Genomic DNA, 18,774 nt, shown 5'->3' with positions numbered 1-18,774 from the left:
TCCCACACTTTACCCCTCTTTGATGAAAGACAGCTGGTTTCAATTAAAAAAAAAACCAACAACAAAACATTCAACAGGAGATTTTTCCAACAGGAAACAGAGTTAAAGTTAGCACCATATCTTTTGGGTCAGACCCTCAGCTGGGTGTGAATGTCCCTGGTCATCTCAGACTTCAGCTTAGGCCACTTCAAGTTCTCACTAATTACATTTGGATTTACATAGTACAAATGAAAGCAAAATCTTACAGATGAACTATTCCTTAACAAGGTTTCAAGCTAGGCTGTTGAAAGGTCAGAATTTTAAAGGTCTCGGACTAATCAATTCTCACCGATTTCAATGAAAGGCAGGGGAAAAATCCATTCCTAATTGCAGTGGTCTCAGGGAACCCAAGAACCAAGCCCACTTTCCACAAAAATCTTTCCACAGACAGAAATCTTTCCATAGGCTTTGATGGCCACATGTGCTCAATAGTTCTCACTCAAGTACTCTGAGGCTGGGATTATATTATTCATTTATGTAAATCAGTTCAAAGAAAATGTAGAAATTAGTGGGGATGGTAGAAACTTTAGGACCATTATGAGATTTGCTTAAATTGGCAGGCCAAACTGTTCGGCATCGCTTCTATGAACTCTTTGAAACAAATCTGGCTTAAGTAGAAGCTCTTCTGAACTGATTAAAAAAATTATCAAAGCTGGTTTTTAAAATTTATTTATTCAAATTCTCTTATTCTACTGGCAGCCAAGCTGAAGTCAAAACTCATCTGTGAATGGAAAAATATAATTTGAATGGCAGTGGGTTATGTAAAGGCTACGACATGTTGCCCAGAACTAAGTCTGTGAACGTTATATTGAAAGTGGTAGTCTGAGAAGTCAGGAAAGAATTTAGAACCTGAAAGACTCAGATGCTTTTTAAATTACTTTGAATTCATGTAAACATTGGTTTTCTCCTTTTAAGAATGTCACTGAGAGAAGCCTTTTTTTTTTTTTTTACCATGACACCCACTATATGAGCAAAACTTCTATTCCCAAATGCCTTCCAACTTCCAGCTCCCATGCCCCAGAGTTTTGCCCTAAAGGCAAGGCTCACTTAGTCTTTTTGAAGTCTATTAGAAACCTTCTTATAGCTATTGATTTTATAACAGATGAGACTGTGCTATAATAGCAATGGAAAGCAATAGCAAGCCTCAATACTCTTTTTCTGTGTAGTCATAGTCACAGACCAGGGCCCAAAGAGCTGTACAGAAAACAAAAAAGAGCCTGTCCTCCCCCAGGGAATAGCGGGGGTGAGAGACATCATCCAGATTTTACTGTCGATTCCTCACCACAGCCTAATATGCCAGTCTGTTAGAAGAGATCTGAACTGTGAAACAGAAGACCAGTAAGCCAACACAGCTCTAACGCAAAGAAAATGATTGTGAGTGATTATGATCTTTCAGTCAGTAGAATGCAGACGTAGCAGAGCAGATACTCAGGAAAAGTATCCACTTGTAGGATAAGCAAGATGTTAGATTATCTGTCTGCCTACCCATCCATCCATCTATGCCAAAAATGTTATGAGACCCTGGTCATTCATTATTTTAATGATCATTTTATTCATATACCTATGTATTGAAGAAGCAAAGAGCACTACCGTATTCTTATGCTTACATTAAGGGGTATTTATGAGTCATGACTTGGATTCTACAACAGTTTCATCATTACCCATTCTACTGTCCTTCAGCTGATCAATGTAGGAAAAAATCCAGATTATTATGCATAGCCCATGACTGCATTTCTGTTTAAAATCCTATGACTTAAGCTGTCTCCTAATCCTTCTAAAGCCCTTAATTATATAGATTTGAAAATGTACCCTAAAATTATTATGGGCCCAGATTGAAATTAATACTTAGTTTTCTTTCCCCTTTTGAAAAATTCCTTACTTGCCATCATTTTTTTTTTTACTTTAAAGGTTCTATACTAAATCCAAAGTTTTAACAAGCAGCTCTTAAAGAGGAGAACTGAAAGTCACCAGATAACTTTCCTGCTTGCAGCACAACCTGTTGTAAAACAATCAGCATGTCTATAGAATTTGTTAGATGTATGCATGAATTACTGTACTTAATAAGCTATTTTTAATTTTCTTTCTCACATTAAGTCAAAGATGATAAGGTATAAATTAAAATACATGTGTTTAATTGTAGTGAAATAAGCTAAGGCCTACAAGTAGCCTTCAGCTGTACACTGGTGTTACGCACTTCCTAAGGGTTTGATCCTGCAGCCCTAGCACATCCTCATCTCTCATTGTCTCTAAGCAGTTCAGTCATCAGATGGAGACCATAAAGACATATCCACTTCCAGCCATTAAGCAGAGCTTGCAAGTTGAAGCCAGTGGGAGTTGTGCAGATACAGGACAGTAGCTGGCTCTGAGGTTTTTGCTAATTTGTTCACCATCCTTTAAAGCACAAAAGCAGGAAAGGAAACCACATGAAATATTAAATCATCCCACATTTCCAATAAGATTCTGAAACAATTTGAAACTACTACTAGAATCTATGTATGATAGCTGGTTCCCCAAGAAAGCCAGAAAAATTGTCACAGAAAGAATAAACTTTCCACTTACAAGTGTAACAGCGTGTTTGGTTGTTCTCTGCTGGCCAATACAATACATATTAAGCATGCAATAAATAACTGTAAAACCATGGGCTGTTGTATTTCAGGCAAGGGTGATTTCAATGGGAAATCAATTCAGATATTCCTCTAACCTTGAAGCCATACAGCCATCATGGTTTTAAATTTGGAGTGGGACTTGACAAAAAAATAGAAGAAAGATGGGAACAAAGAAAATGTTTCAATAAAAACTGGATAAAATATATTTAGAAAACCTACATTTCAGCCTGAAAACTATTAGGTGCAAATTATTCCTTTGTTACTTTTAGAACTATTTTTTTACTCCTACTTCTCGTCTGTAGACTATTTCATTCTCTTTCAGAATTTTTCTTTCAAAACTGACCTGTTTAAATTATGTTTTAAATCAGGCAGTGATCAATTTCAGTGATTAAATACAGTCAAAAAAGTACTGAAAAACTTAGATCTTCACTACATTTCTTCCAAATACTTAACTCTTAATTTTGAAAGTGTTTAATTTCAAAACATTCCAGATGTTTTATTTCAAGATGTAAAAAGACATTTAAAACACACTAGATCAAACAAAATATTTTTCTCTCTCTAAGACAATTCAAAATTTTTAATATAGATTTGCACAGCTGTAGGACAAAAGAAGAATAGCTGATGCTGGCAAGCAGCTGTCGTGCAACACGCGTGTTTTGCAAACGGATCATAATTGTCTCTCTTGAAACTTGCGCTCCCCCATCTGTCTGTTGTATCCGTTACAGAGGAACATGTCTCTTTCAAATTATGAACTACATTTTGTATTATGTTAGAACACATGTCTAAACTTGCCCAAAGCAAACTTATCAAATTACTTCCCAGACAGCTGCCCTTCCTGCAAAAGATGTTTGATGTCTTAGTGGAAGAATAACATTGAAAAATAATTGAGGCTGCAATTTGAAGCCTACTCACTTCTTCAACTGTTTGACCAAAATTAGCCCATGGAATAGTTATTTAATTTTAGGCAGGGAGACAGTAGCACCGGGGAGACAACTGAACGTGGCAAGGGAACATCTGAGAAGACCAGCAGAAGTCCCAGTTAAGACCTGGTCTGTACTGAGAGAAAGGAATCACTCCAGGGAGTGGATTAAAGGGGTAGAAGAGATTTTGCCTATTCTAGTACACACACAAGGAGGGATGCCTCTCATGCACCTTTATAGATCTAAGTCTGTGCAAGCCAGCCCCAGCTGTGATTATGCTCAACACATAGAAACTAGAGGCTGGTTTCAGGATGAGACTAAATAACCTCCTGAGATGCCTATTTCCTTCCACTGACCATACTATGCGTCTCCCTTAGATATGACCAGATTTCAGACACTCAAGGTTACTTTTTCAAGTTACAGAGAACATGGTAGAAACACTGAATTAAACTATTCATACCTTTGTCCTCCTGCCCCCAACATCATTTCCACTAACATGTCACAGCCCTCTGCCCCTTGTCTGTGCCAATCATGTTTATGAATTTTTAAACAAACCCAGCTTTTTTCCCCAAGGACTTTTTTTACTTTTTTTTTAAGGTTAGCGTAAATTCCCTAATCTGACTCCAGCATAGTACACAACTTTTTGTGAAGAATGGAAGTTGTAGCTTGAGATCATGTCTTATAGAAGATAAAATTAAGCTTAGACCAGCCAAAACCAGGACAAACATCCCAAGCCCTGGTTTCTGTCTAAAAGAAGTCCTCATGCTACTGGCAGTTTCGTGAACCTAATGATTTTTTTTGTCTATTTGTTTTAATTACCCATGTCTAAATGAAATGTTTTGTACTCCTCGGACTGTGCATTTCTAAAAAGTAAAACCATCTCTTTTTTTCCATGTTTTTTTCATCTTCTTCTTTTTTATTTGCTTACATTGGCAGAAAAAAAAAAAAAAGACTGACAGTATATTCGGAGTCAATCTGAAGTCAATCTCAAGCTCAATGACATGAGATTCATGTTACATTCCAGTTACCCAACATGATCCAAATTTTGGTGCCATGGGCAGGAGCATGCTACATCTACACACACGTCATCAAAGATATCTTCTGAGACTGGGACTGTCTCACCAGCCCCAGATGTACAGACAGTAACTATATTCCATCCAAAGCCAGCTAAGACAAGAGCAACTGGTCCCACTTGCCACAGACATCTGGCGACCCAGATGGGACACCGCTTCTGAACCTCGACGGATCCGAGGGATCGCGGGACCTCCAGCGCGCACCGAGGGATTCTCGGGGAGAACCTCCGATCCCCGGACCGAAGGGCTCGAAGCAAGACCCCTGGGATTAGGGTAAGGCACTTCTTTTATTTGGAATTTGGATAGCCTGCCCATAAGACGCAGCGAAAGCTTCGCAGGGTTGGGGCTCAGAGGGTACCCGTTTGGTTTGGGAGCCTAGGCGTCTGCCCGTAAGTCATAAGCGAAAGCTATTGCTGGGTTGGACATTTGTGTATTTGGGGACAATTGTCATTTGCATTATTTGGTATCTGGCATTTGATATATATTTGGAATCGGAACACGGTAACTGATATATGGAATACGGCATTTGGTTTTTGGAAACACCTGGTACTCTGGTATATATACACATGTATACTTGCTATACTCGCTGTACTTGCTATACTTGCTATCTTTGCTATCCTCGCTATATTTGCTATATTCGCTATATTCGTCATACTTATTATTTGTTATAATGTCCTTGTTTAAGTTGTTTAAGAGTAAGAGTAACAGTACAGGAAGTCTTAATGAAAAGATACCGAAAACATCACCGTTAGGATGTTTGTTAGCACATTGGAGTGAGCTGCATGATGATTTACGCAGGAGTAAAATGATTGAATATTGTAATCATTGGTGGCCTTTATATGTTCTAGAAGATCAGGAGAAGTGGCCGGTTAATGGGACTTTGAGCTATAATACTATTTTACAGTTAATGCTGTTCTGTAGAAGAGAGGGTAAATGGAGTGAGGTGCCGTATGTGGATTTGTTCTTTTACTTGAGACAAAGGACAGATTGGCAGAATGAGTGTAAATTGATAAGTCGAGATAATTTGGTGATGGCATTAACTTCAGAAAATCAGAAAACTAAGAAAGCTAAGAGTTGTTGCTCAGCTTGTGATATTGGGAAGAGGTGCATTAGGTGTACGGTGCCAAAAGAGGATGAAATGGAATTAGACTTAGATGTAGCCCCACCGGAAAGGGGGGGAGCAGAGTCTCTCTCCTCACAGGGAAGGAGTGAGTCAGGGCGAATAGAACCGGACAGTACAAGGGAGGAAACTGATGAAATATCAGAGGTAGTAGTTCATACTCCGGTGTCTAGACGAACTCGTCAGCAAACCCAGATGCTGGCTCCCTTAAGGCAAGGAGTGGGAGTAACTGGACCGGTATACGTTAAAACACCATTTTCTATCACAGATCTCATGGCATGGAAACAGGCGGCAGGGGTTTATAGAGAGGACCCAGAAAAGGTAGGGAGAGTGGTTGAAACAATTATTAGAACTCAGGATCCTGATTGGAATGATTTACAAGTGATATTAGATAATTTGTTGGATAGCACGGAGAAGCAGATGGTTTTAAAGGTTGGAAAAGCACAAGCAGAGGCGACAGGTGTGGGTGGAGCGTTCTCAGGAACACTGGAACAGAATTTTCCTTCGGCAGACCCCCAGTGGGATCCGAATGACCCGGTACATCGGGAAAGGCTAATTCGTTACCAAAAATGGGTACTGTATGGAGTAAAACATGCAATGCCAAAAGCCCTGAATTGGTCTAAATTATATGAAATAAAACAAGACAAAACTGAGTCGCCTTCTGCATTCATGGAAAGATTGAAAGAAGCCTCTAGAAAATATACTGATTTAAAATTGGAAACAGAGGCAGAACAACAACAATTAGCTTTAATTTTTATGGCACAATCACAACCTGACATAAGACGAAAGCTTCAAAAATTGGAGGGAGAGGACTCGAGAAGTTTGGTTAAAATGCTAGAAACAGCGTGGAAAGTTTATAATAATAGGGAGAGAGAGGAAGAACAGAGGAGAAGGGTGAGAGACAATAGGCTTATTGCTGTTTTAACAGGGAACGCAGCAGCAGGGAGGGGACGAGTTCGGGGAAAAGGAAATTTTAGAAACTCTGGTACACGAGAATCTAATGCACCTCTAGGAATAAATCAGTGTGCATACTGTAAAGAGAAGGGACACTGGAAAAGGGAATGTCCAAAGCTGCAAGCAAATCAGCAAGGGGTTATGAACATGATGGTTTTAGATGACTGAAGGGGACCGGAGGGGAACCCAGCTGAACCTCTGGTTATAATTAAGCTGGGAAATGATAAAGTTGAATTCTTAGTGGACACTGGAGCTGTGTATTCGGTTTTGAATACTTGTAAAGGGAAACTAGGGAATAAAACCGCAACCATAGTTGGAGCGACAGGGAAAGAAGAAAATAGACCATTCCTTCAACCCCTTAATTTGAAGTTTGGAAATAAGACAATTGCACATGAATTTTTGTATGTGCCAGAATGCCCAATACCCTTGCTGGGTCGGGATTTGCTGTCTAAATTAAATGCACAAATAGTTTTCGAAGGGGGAGAAATTTTTTTAAAGATACCAGAGTCAAAGGCAGGAGAAATATTAATGATTCAAGAAAAGGTTCAAATTCAGGAAATTCCGAAAGAAGTTGATGATGCTGTAATACCTGTAGTTTGGAACACAGAGGTACCTGGAAAGTCTAAAGCAGCACAACCTGTAAAAGTGGACTTAAAAGAGAATGTGAAGCCAGTAAGATTGAAGCAGTACCCAATTAAAACTGAGGCTAAACTGGGGATAAAGAAATTAATTGATAAATTCTTGAAATATGGGATTTTGGAGGAATGTGAATCTGAATATAATACCCCAATTTTACCTGTGAAAAAGCCATCTGGGGAATACAGATTAGTGCAGGACTTGAGAGCAATAAATCAGATAGTGAAAGATATACACCCTGTGGTAGCCAACCCATACACACTCCTAACAGCTTTAGGAGAGAATTATCAATGGTTTACAGTGCTTGATTTAAAAGATGCTTTCTTTTGCATACCTTTGGAAGAAGAAAGTCGAAAGTTGTTTGCTTTCGAGTGGGAGAATCCCCACACAGGACGAAGAACACAATTGACATGGACCAGACTACCACAAGGATTCAAGAACAGTCCAACAATTTTTGGAAGCCAATTGGCGAAAGAACTGGAGATGTGGAAACAGGATGGCCCTAAACCTGCCCATCTACTTCTACAGTATGTAGACGACATACTGATAGCGACGGAAGGAAGACCAGCATGCATAAAGGTAACAATTGACCTTTTAAACTTTCTGGGGCTAAGTGGATACAAAGTTTCCAGGACTAAAGCTCAGATAGCAAAACAAACTGTAATATATCTGGGTTTTGAAATTTCACAAGGGCAAAGACAATTGGGGACAGATCGCAAAGAAGCAATTTGCAGTATTCCGGAGCCAAAGAATACCCACGAGTTGAGAACATTTTTGGGAATGGCTGGGTGGTGTCGGCTGTGGATAATGAACTATGGTTTGTTGGTTAAGCCATTATATGAAGCTCTTAAAGGTCCACCATTCGAATGGGGTCCAGACCAGCGAAGAGCCTTTCGAAGCTTAAAACAAGCTTTGATGACAGCACCAGCCTTGGGACTTCCGGATTTGACCAAAGACTTCCAGCTGTTTGTATACGAAAGACAACATATCGCCTTGGGAGTGCTGACTCAGAAGGTGGGAAGTTGGAAACGACCAGTGGGATATTTTTCCAAACAACTGGACTTTGTAAGTAAAGGCTGGCCTGCTTGTCTGAGAGCAGTTGCAGCTACTGTGATGCTAATACAGGAGGCTCGAAAATTGACTTTGGGAAGAACGATGGTGGTATATGTACCACACATGGTGATATCAGTGTTGGAGCAAAAGGGGGGTCATTGGTTATCCCCGAGCAGAATGATGAAGTATCAAGTGGTTTTGATGGAACAGGATGATGTAATATTGAAAACCACTAACTTGATTAATCCTGCAGTCTTTTTGAGTTCAGTACAGGAAGAAGGACAACTGGAACACGACTGCCTGGCTACCATTGAATATGTGTATTCCAGTAGGGAGGATCTGAAGGACGTACCTTTGGACGATCCGGACTGGGAATTGTACACTGACGGTAGCAGTTTTGTCGAAAACGGAACTCGCTACGCAGGATATGCGGTAACAACTGAGAAATCTGTTATAGAAGCAAATGCTTTACCCAACACCACCTCAGCTCAGAAAGCAGAACTGGTAGCTTTAACCAAAGCCTTGGAATTAAGCAAAGGGAAGAGAGTAAACATCTGGACTGATTCGAAGTATGCATTTGGTGTGGTACATGTCCATGGAATTTTGTGGAAAGAGAGAGGATTATTATCCTCGCAAGGATCAGATATAAAATATAAAGAGGAAATCTTGCATCTACTGCAAGCAGTCCAAAAACCGACTGCAGTAGCAATCATGCACTGTAAAGCACATCAAACAGGAAGTGCGAAAGAAGCTGTAGGGAACAGACTAGCAGACAAGACAGCTAAACATGTAGCCAAAAGAAATGCCTGGCAATTGGCGGTGATTCCTACCAAAACCATTACACTACCAAAAGAAAGGCCTAAATATTCAGAAGAAGATGAGAAATTAGGAAAATTATTAAATGCTAAGAAAAATCTAGCAGGATGGTGGGTTACTGCAACAGGCCAAGTAATAATTCCACCATTGTTGATGAGGGAAATAATACAGACAAAACATAAGGAATGTCACTGGGGGGCAGAGGCATTAGTGGCTTTATTAAGGAGACAAGTACTGTCACTAAAGATGCTAGAGATGGCTAAGATGACAACTGCAAAATGTGAGATATGCTTGCAAAACAATCCAGTAGTAAAGAAAAAGGTTCAAATGGGAAAATTAAAATCAGGAACAGAGCCAGGAGACTATTGGCAAATAGATTTTTCAGAATTGCCTCGACAAAATGGGTATCGGTACATTCTGGTAGGGGTTGATACTTTTACAGGATGGCCAGAAGCCTTTCCTTGTCGCACCAATCAGGCAAAAGAAGTCATTAAATGGTTGCTGCAAGAAATTATTCCAAGATTTGGAGTACCAATTGGAATCTCCTCTGACAGAGGTCCCCATTTTGTTGCAGAGGTGGTCCAAGGTGTTAGCAAAATTCTGGGAATTACCTGGGATTTGCATACACCATGGAGACCACAGTCTAGTGGAAAAGTGGAGCGGATGAATCAAACAATGAAAAGGCAAATTAGCAAAATATGTCAAGAAACCAATTTGAAATGGCCCCAAGCGCTCCCATTGGCTCTTTTACGGATTCGGGTTCAACCAAAAAGTGGAACATCAATTAGCCCCTATGAGCTATTATATGGGAAACCTTATGAATCTCCAGAGCCAAATTTGAATATGCATTTGAAAGGGAAACAAGATGTCTATAATTATCTGCTTTCTTTAGGGAAAACTTTAACCGCACTTCGGAGTGCAGTTCTCTGGAACAGACCTCTGTCTTTGGAGAATCCAGTGCATGATTTCCAACCAGGCGATTATGTCTATGTGAAGACGTGGACTTCTGAACCTCTCCAGGAACGTTGGAAAGGACCCTTTCAAGTACTGTTGACTACTTTCACTGCAGTTAAGATCGCCGAATCTGATGCATGGATTCATTATACCCGAGTAAAGAGGGCTCCAACACCTTGGCAAGTTGTAAATAGGGATCCCAAAACTTTGAAACTAACTCTGAGACATGTCTAATCATAAGTATTATCCTGAAACTCTGGGAAAGTGGATTCTAATCTGGGGAGTAATGTTGGTGGGAGTTTGGTCAAAAGTTGTAACTGAGTCACAAACTGAATTGATAAAAGGGACAGGCGACGAACAGGTGATATACCTTCCAAAGAAATCCCAAGAGGAAAATTTGATGGTAGGACTGATCAAGGGATTTGCCAATTTACAGAATCTAACACAAATTACTGCATGTTTACCCATACCTAGAGCAGTCGGTGAGTCCATCCCATGGGGAATTCTAACGATGAATTTGACTAATTCGGAACATGGGGCAGATTGTGAGAAATTAATGAATCCTCCTCCTATTAATGACAGTTTGATGGCAAGAAATATAACTCGATTGATTAAGGAATGGAAATGTGATGTAAAAGAAACAATTAGTTGGGACTCAATATGGACAATGTCCATACTATCTCGATTCCAATATATGGCCAAAACTTCTTGGTGTTTTACTTGGGATGGCTCAATCTTTGCAACCTGGCCACTAGCAAATGACAAAGGGACTACATTACGAGAAAAGGAAAGTCAAGTGTCCTGGTGGAAATGTGAGAAAATATACGATTGTAGTACTAAAGACATAGCAATTCAGGAGGTTCCCCCTTTAGCCGCAGCTCTGAGATATGGTTGCCTGTGTAGAGGACTTAGAAATGACCTCCAATTGACAGAGACATTTAAACCAAAAAGGGGAACGTTCTTTAGTTGCAGGAGAGCTACCATTCGAAGCCCAGGACACTTAGTTTGGGCAATGAGTGATGGAACCTGGACGACTCATTTACCAATGGATGGAAAGGTAAAGCAAATTACTTTAGGAATGCCAACGTTATGCCCGCTTTGGAAAAAGTCTCCTTTTAAAGGACCCTTAGAAAATTTGAGGATAAAACGAGTAAAAAGATCGGAAGATGATGATGAATGGAATGAACCCAGTACTGGAGTCAGAATTGGTTGGGCCCTAGAATCCTTGTTAACCCCTTTGGCCATATATAGAAATCGAGAATGGTTATACCAACTAACAGGGCAGGTGGAGAAATTGGCTAATGTGACAAGAAAAGGATTTAGAGATCTAAATCTACAATTACAGGCCACTTCCAAAATGACTTTACAGAATAGAATGGCTCTGGATATGCTTTTACTCAAAGAACATGGAGTGTGCGGATACTTAAGAGACAGGATAGATCATTGCTGCATACACATCCCAAATGTGACTCAAGATGTAGAATACGATTTAGAATTATTGGAAAAGGTAGAAAAGGAGACGCAAGAATTGCAACAGGATATACAAGATACATGGTTAGATAAGATCTTTAAGAGACTAGGTTGGAGTCTGAGTTCCTGGATTAGATCTTTGATTAACACGGCCTTCATTTTATTAATAGTTCTTTTGGGGATCATACTAATCTACTGTTGCCTAAAAAGACAGATTAGTCGTAGGACCTCTTTTAATCACATGATCATCCAAGCGGTGACAAGACACCGAAGTGAACAATCAATCCCGGAAAGCACCCCTCCAGCTTAGAATGAAAGTTTTGAAATGATTTTCAGAACTTTCAAAGGGGGGAAATGTTGCAGATATTGGGAGTAAAATGAATCATAGAATATAGAAGTGTTAAGAATCAATAGTAATTACAGATTATAACTTTAAAATAAGGAAACTGCCACTGACACCAATTTGCTGCTAAGAAATCCCCTACCCTTTCCATCTCGATCTGGGAATCGAGGTAATAGAGATGAGGGAGATTAATGAGATAATTTTTTTTTATTAATCGCAGAACCGTAGCCGCATAGGGAGTGGGACCCTAGAGATCTTATAATACACATTTGTTAGAAGCTAGCCTAGCATATCTTTAATACAATGGTAAGTCCCAAACACCCCCAGATCCCACCTTCAGAAATAGGCCCTGAGCCATCACTTTGGAGCCAGGAAAACCAAGGAGCATCGCGACCTGTTCTCAAGACCATATATGGAGATTTCAAGGAGGAGTTTGACCAGCGAATTTGAGGAGGGGGCGTTTTGACGACCACCGAGACCACCAAAAGACCCTCGACTCAAAAGACTGGGCATGCGCGAGTGGGTGGGGAAATGATGTAATGGTTTCTCAGAAAATTTATGTTTATGCATATTATTTCTTGGAATTTAATGAATATGTATAATTAATGTGTATTTAACCCGTGCTGTTGATTAAATGGGCGCGCACGCTAGGTGGAGCGATCCCCCGTGCGCCCAGCGCTGCAATAAAGAAGTGCCTGCTTCTTAACTTCTCATTGCTGTTAAGGAGTTTTATTCCGGATTTCGGTAACAAGGGGATCCCTTGCATGTACTTGGACTGCAAGTTCTTCAGGTCAATATCTCATATGATATATCTCTAAACTGATGGCTCTCAAGCTTTCTGGACAATTCTTAGCCTACAGTATGGCCACAGACTTCCATGTACCCTTATGATGAAACTAAGAATCAGAACATAATACAGATACTAAAGGCCAGTGCTGAACACAACTCTGGCTTTGCTGTAACCTCTGTGATAATCTGAGGACTACAGTTCTGTGTCAGGTAGCACAACCAGACCTGTTTCACTTAGGCACAATACTAAGTACAAACAGTAATATAAAGACAATGCTATTATTTTATTCTTCACCATGCATACGGGGACCATTCAAGTGGTGAATACTATTGGAAATAACAGTAGCAAGATAAGAGAATTGTGCTCTTGCAAAATTCCTCTGGAGGAAAAATTAGTCTCATAGAGTGTAAAATCAGTCTCAAGTCTAAACATCTTTTGTACATGCCCACAAATTTGAACATAGTTTTTGGCAAGTAAATAATTGGTCCTGATGCAGTTTAAAGTCATAGCCTTGCAACAAGCTTCCACCTTTCATTGATGACTTACTATTGTCTTGTGCAACACAAGACACTCGTATATGAATTGAAGATTAAGCAATCATCTCCAGTTCTCATCTTCATTCATATGGAAAATTGTTTCCCGAGTGCTTCGAATCCAACACTTAATGTTTTTGAACATTTACTGCTAGCCAGATAGTAATGATGTATGCACATCCAAAACTCTTTTTCAGAATTTCAGTAAGGGGCAAGGTAGCAAAAGGAGTATCTGTACTTGGGCAAACTCGACAAGAGTAGCTGTTTGCACTTAAACAATTTGTCCAGACTGCATTATTTCTTTAGGGTATTTCAGCTCCAGAGTATTGCAGCAGAATGACATCACTGTATTTTATAATTTGTGTGGCTGAGGGACATAAGCTGAGGGAAGGTTATAGGGAAACTTAATTAAAGTACTTCAAAAGGTATTTATATATAAAAAACAGAAACTTTTTTTTTTTTTTACCTTGGGAATACTTGTATGTATTAAGCAGGAAAAAAAAAATTAAAAATTAATAGTCAATCAAATTTCTGTTTTTCCACTTGTGGTTGTGCTGTAGCCATTTAATTCTTTCTGCCCACAAAACAGTTGCCTTTGCAGACATATAGGATGATACTACAAAGTCTCTTATCATACATTTATCCTTCAGAGTGTTGTTGCTTATGGATGGTCCTTACAGTGTATTTTGGCTCAAACACACAAATTCACTCTTAATTTCCTCTCTTTGATTTATTCTTTGCCCTCAGGATACAAGAGCTTCAAGAATATCATCCCAGAAGTAGCACAGAGTTATCTGGAATATTTGTTACGCTATGACTGCAATTCATATGACCTCACCTGGCTTGATATGACTGATGGCAAGACCTGTTGATAGGATATATGCATTTTTGTCACACCAAAGGATCAAAATTACTTTCTCTGGTTAGAAGGACGGTTCCACTTCCTTTCACTCCATGTATTTAAGGACCACAGGACTATATATGTATAGCCTTAAGTGAAATGTTTATTGATTTACAAGTCAAACTGAGTCTATCCTAAGGACTTTAGGGAAATTTCCAACTTAACCCAAGTACTAGTTCAGGCCTACTGACACTAACAATATAGGGAATATCAGTGCCAATTAGAGGTTAGTCTGTTTGCCATCACAAAAATCCTAGATATGTAGCCTAAGAAGGGCTCTCCAGAGGGTATCCGATCAACCCCCAGGAACGGAGGGAGATTAAGTACATGGACCGCACACATCAAATCATTGCCTGAGCGTTTCTTCATCATCTCCCGCAAAGGGGATTAGACAGCTTTGCTAAGCAACCTGTTCCAGTAGTTTACCTTCAAAGCATTTAGAAAGCTTTTCCCGGCACTCAGTGTTTTGGTACCAGCATGTATTCTGGCTCAGGAGAGGTTTGGATGACAAGGGAGTCAGTGTACGGGGGTGGCCTTTGGAAGCAGGAAGTGTTAGCGTTGTTGCTCTTGTAACTTGGGAAGTTGCCCTAAAATCTTTCTTGTAGGCAACACCTCAGTAAGTTTAGTCAAATTTTATTCTGTCACCTATCGTATTTTTGAAAAGCCTAAATCCTTGGCTACTGATTTTATCACATCTCACACTGCATATTTTCCACAGGATCTCAGGCCGTAATGGGAAACAAATCCATTACTATTATTAACTTTCATTTTCATACAATGTTACTGCAGTCATTCCTTCAACAGATAATTTACCAATATACAGGGAAAGCATACAAAATTTTTTTCATATATTAAAGCAAAAGCTTTTTTTGAATATATACACATTTTAAAAACAAAGTCCCTGATTCTGTAAACATCTATTTTTATATTTAATTTTTAATAATCTAAGTGGGAAATTTTAATAAATCAATTAATTAATGGGAATTTGTAACTAAATATTTTTCAGTGCTCTTAAAATTATCTTTGGATTTCTCCTACAGGATCATGTCAAAGAAAAAAGAATAATTTGATGAGGCTACTATTTTGAGATTCAATTGCATCAGTTTTATATAGTGATGTATGTTCTCTTCAATAAAAAATGTAAACTTCCATGATTATTAAATAACAGTGCATGTAAATTGGTGATTATTTTCAAATACTTCAGATCTCAGAGCTCACAGCCTTGGTTAATACTTTAAAATTTAATTAAGAAATAGAATTACTTTATCAGTAGTCATGGCAGCTTAATACTGTAAAACACCTGTGTGCCTTAATAGTTCAAACAGATCCTTCATTGGATGGCCCTCATTGTACCCTGCAGCTGTTAGTTTACAACAGCTTTTTTTTTTTTTAGAGGAGATAAAGACCCTTTGCCATTCCCTATTCCAAAGAGGCAGACGTTTCCAAATGCAGTCTGTGGACAGAGACTACTGCTAAACTAGGGGCCATTGGGAGCAACTCTGAGCTCCCACACCCACTAGCATGCCACGCACAACTCCACACTGTCCCAGGCTCTCATCAGCTTTCTGCTTTGCTCTTCACCTTCCCTACTTCAGACGCACTTTGAACAATTCCCATCTCCAAACAACCATGGAAGCAACATCCCGGGAAACGGCTCATCACATATTCACAGATAGGTTAGGATGCTACCTAAAAGGTAGATTGTGGCACCAGACTCTTATCTGTACCCTCTCTATACTGCTCAGGCACCACAGAGACTGTCATTCCAGTTACAAATAACCAAGGAGTAGTACCCTGTGGGGTCCATCTTCACATCAAGTAGAGATGCAATAAAGGTGGCAGACCCGAAGGACAATTTGCTGATCATTCCATAATACAAGATTCCTCAGCCTAATATGTTCTAATGTGCGCCAAAGTCAGTCCACACCAGCCTCCATCTGAAGTCAGCTCTACTGGTTTTTTCGGCTGTGTCTGGGTTCCCATCAATATCAAATTAAGTGAATTTGGCTTACAGGTAAGCTAGTTACATTTCAGCAAGAGACTGGAAATATGTATGCATGTGTATGTAGATTGGTTTAATTTCTGCTTTTAAAAACTTTTCTCTAACGTTTACTCAGTTTTAATTTTCCTCTTATTTAATTATTGGGCAATTTGGTCTTGATTTTGCCCATGCAATTACACCCAGGCACTCCAGAGTAATGCACACGTTTGAATAGTGATTAGAAATGAACCAATGTAAAATCCAGCGTGAGTTAGAAAAGACACTCGCTAAAAAAAAGTGTATTTTAAGGATCAGTAGTGGAATGTTCACTCAAAGAAAGACTGAATATGACTATAAGCACAATAGCTTTAATCTACTATGTGTCAGTTCATAGCTAGGTGTGAAATCCATTAAGATTGATGCTCTAAATTTACAAAAAAAACCCAAGTCAGTCTCAGTTTCAACATTCATAAAACAAAATGGTTGAGAGTTCTGTGTCTTTGCATTATTTCAAAAACACAGAAAAGTTAATCACTTAAAGAAATGTTCTTCATTTTAAAGAGTAAATGAGATAACTATAGACGAGCACCAGTACTTCGAGAGTAAGAAACATGTATTTTGCATCTGACACATACCAGTAATTTTCAATAGCTTTGTACAGCTTCTTGTTTTTGTTCCAGTACATGTTCAAAAACTCAAATGTATATGCATGATTTTTTTCTTTGCGTGTGAAAACAGCAGGAAAATCTGGATAACTGTGGTGCAAGAATCTGTTCAATTGATTTGCAAATGCAAAGCAAGTATTCTGAAAGAAGCAAGATTAGAAAATAAGGTTGTAAAGAAGGGCCAGAGGTGCAGTTTGTAGTCAAGTCCAAGAATGAATGGTTTTTTAAACTCTACATTTTATTGTTTTTCCATATACAAAATCTTGGACACCAAATACATTACAAACAGAAGTGCATGCATCTGGTGTCATGAAATGATTATCAAGACATCTCATTGAGTTTCAATCCAAAACTGTATAAAGTCATTTTAAAAGAAGAAAATTACATCTAAAGACTTGTATGAAGCAATAACAGATAACTGCAGGTCAAAGATGGTCAGTCCCTTTGTAGGAAATACAGTAAACAGACATGTAGAAAAAGGCACCGGAGGCCTAGAGACAGCTCTGTGGCAGGAAGGAAGAAAAAACACTACTAACATCTCTGTCATTATAACAGGATATCCCATTTAATCATATCCCTTGTCACAAAATGCTTTTCAGGAGAGTATTGCAAATCAAAATTCACCTGTGTTGTACAAAGGCTCAGTTCTAATAAACTGTGTCTCTAATATTTTGGTAAGTTATTATGAATGGGGCTAAAGTCCACTGCAACTTTAGGAATTATCCAGGCCTATATGCTACACAAAATACAAAGATGCCTTGTAATTTTGCACTTCCTTCTACTTTTATTTCAGTAACTTCCATTTCAGTTCAAATGGGTCAGATTTTGCTGCTCCCTACAATTTTGTTCCCATTCTGAAATTCTGAGTTAGCATCTCCTGGAGACTTTTTGCCAGATGCATTGCCTTCCCTCTGAGATTGCTGATCATCTTGTTCCAAGGGCAGTTCTTCCTACCATGTCCTCCCCTGACATTTCAGAGCAAAAATTTAGCTGGAACTTTTCACAGATTTCAGACTAATTATCCATTCCCTCATGAAGACAGCATTTATAGTGCCTAAGGAACTCTTAAATTAGGGAAGCTGATTTTGAGAATTAAAAAAACTTAATGAAAAATCAGACATTTACTAAAATGACCCCATACACATTACGGCAATATGTATTTGAGATTTTCAGGCATTTTAAAATCTGGTTTTAATAGATTCTCAATTTAATGTTTTTATAACAGTAAAGGTGACAAGCCAATAAAAATATTTGGCAAGTCAGTTTTTGCTAGAGTGGAACATAAGAAACCCAAGCTAAGACAGATACAACAATCTAACCAAGTCCATGTCTGTCATCCTTGAAAGCAAAACTGATCTGTAATTCACCATGGAAAAAGCTACAAAATTGTGGTTTTGCTGTAAAATGGGACGGAGCATTTCAACCCAATTTGGGCAACAGAGTCCAAAAAGAAAGAAAAAAAAAATAAAAAGGAAAGAAAAGAACTTAGAGCAATGAAACTTTGTTTGATTTGGATTTAGTTTATTTCATAAGCAAAAGAATGTAACACATTCAGGCTCAGGAGGGCAAAAATTCAGGCATGAGAAAGGAGGGGAAAATAAATTTTGCCCCTTCTTTAAACTGTAAATTCCTATACAGCTGCTGTATCTACCTGTAACTGTTTTCATAATGCTACCTGGGCAAAGGAATAACTTGGTTCCTTAAAGCTTTGTTAGAGTGTGCTCACAGAAGCCCCAAGGAGGAGACACGCTTTTGGACTACCCTAGCACATTTTCTCCAGAGGAATGTTTTGTCTCTATAAACATGGCAGCAGCAGGCTTCAAAACTGCTGCGTTTCATTTCAAGAGTCTCCAGCAGAATACAAAATGACCTCCTTGGTTATCTCATCCAGGATGTTTGTATTTTTCCAAAAGCATATGC

This window comes from Chlamydotis macqueenii, chromosome 1 (assembly GCF_036417535.1).
Source record: "Chlamydotis macqueenii isolate bChlMac1 chromosome 1, bChlMac1.mat, whole genome shotgun sequence".
NCBI lineage: Eukaryota > Metazoa > Chordata > Aves > Otidiformes > Otididae > Chlamydotis > Chlamydotis macqueenii.
The sequence above is the reverse complement of the archived record's forward strand: the minus strand, read 5'-3'. Positions refer to the sequence as shown.